The sequence below is a fragment of the Oncorhynchus tshawytscha genome, unplaced genomic scaffold (genome assembly GCF_018296145.1).
Source record: "Oncorhynchus tshawytscha isolate Ot180627B unplaced genomic scaffold, Otsh_v2.0 Un_contig_8142_pilon_pilon, whole genome shotgun sequence".
NCBI lineage: Eukaryota > Metazoa > Chordata > Actinopteri > Salmoniformes > Salmonidae > Oncorhynchus > Oncorhynchus tshawytscha.
Window position 1 is genome coordinate 581,747 of NW_024609817.1, and position 1,866 is coordinate 583,612.

The window sequence follows — 1,866 nt, forward strand, 5'->3', positions numbered from 1 at the left end:
ATTCTGGGAGGTAATCTGTTGCGTCTGGGGTTATGTGTGCTACTGCTGCAGGAGTGTCAGAGGAATTATCCACCCTCTCCGGTTGTTCATGACAGAATGCCCAAGGATGTCCGGAACTCTGTACCTCTGGGCTTTGTCAAGAGGCAGCCAGTGAATGAATGGCAGACAGGATTAGAAGGAGAGGGGGGGTGGGGGGTGGAGGAGAGAGGAGGAGAGCATGTGAGACAGAGAGAAAGAGAGAGAGAGAGAGAGAGAGAGAGAGAGAGAGAGAAACTCACAGAGACCAGCTTTGCCAGTCCTAGAGTAAGTCTCTCTCCACTCCAACAAGTCCTCTTCAGAGTGCTCCAGCAATACTTTCATCTGAGCTTAGTGTGAACGTATAATGAGAATAAGAAGCCATATAGATATGAATGGAAAGGCCTCTTTTACTGGCCTTGCCTGCTCGCTACTAATCTCTAATCTTGCAGACAGTGGCAAATGCTTTCTCACGTTCTCTCAGTTTATAGGCTACAAAATTTTCCTCCCTGACACTTTTCATTAAAAATATTGCAACAGTTTCTCTCCCCCTATTGTGAATGATTTCAAAATGTTCTTGACACAATTGTTTAGACACCAACTCCTTCCCATAACATGGACAATAACAGGTTAAATCAACACTGGCTTTTTATAAACTCTGAATCACTGCTTGCACAAAACCCGAGGGAAAAACAACCCTGACTATTTATCTATTTATCAAGTCAAACTCAGTTTGGTGATAGAGGCAGGAAGTGACGTCACAAGGCAGGATCAAAGAACCAGTTCTCTTCCCTAAGTAGTCAACAACAAAACAACTTCATATAATCCCAGTTCACAGAAAAGACTGACTAGAAACTATAATGGCATGATTTACTGGATATATCTCCCACACAAATGAATGCTTCCTTCCTAATAAAATAGAATATCCCCAAGTACATATCAACGTTTATCGAAGTCAGCTGGCTTACTTATAGGATCCTGCTTTGTGATGCACCCCTCTGATGTCATTCTGTTGCCTACCTAAGTACTTCTTCCATCCTGCCCTCGTTGCCTCATTGAGTAGGCTCTCAGACACAGACAACTGGAGGGTCTGAGCTGTGGGCTCTGTGGGAGACGTATTAAACACTTTACAGTCTGCTGCCTCCATTGACAGTCATGACAGAGTGTCAGACCTATTGAATTCTATAGTCAAGGCTTAGTTGATCTGCTATGAGGAATGTGGTAAAAAAGATCTCTATCCCACTTCGAATTTCCTCTGGCCGAATAGATGGTCACAGCAAGTGTGCTCTCTAAAGTGCAGAAACACTCTCAAACACACACACACACACACACACACACACACACACACACACACACACACACACACACACACACACACACACACACACACACACACACACACACACACACACACACACACACACACACACACACACACACACACAGTACACACACACACACCACTATGACAAAACTACTGCATCATTATACAGTTCTCTGTCAACGTAGAATACAAAAATGAAGTATAACAAAACTTCTCTTCCCTCATCCAAAGAATTCACGTGTACTTCCCTGTCAAATGAATAATATCAACCAAAATAAAAGAGTACACCAAAAGCCTTGCCTCAGCCACCACCTCCGCTCCTCCATGGAAGGTTTTTTCTAGGAGCATTACCATATGGACCGAGACGCAGGCTCAATGAGTGAAAGGGCCTTGGTTGAGGCTGTCTGTAACAGGATTATGGGGATATTATGGTGAGTAGGAGTGGCTCCCGGTGTAACTGGCTGTGATGTGAATAGGATTTCTGTGTGTCTGGTCTGATCAGGGCCGAGGCTGGGGGAGGGCTACTC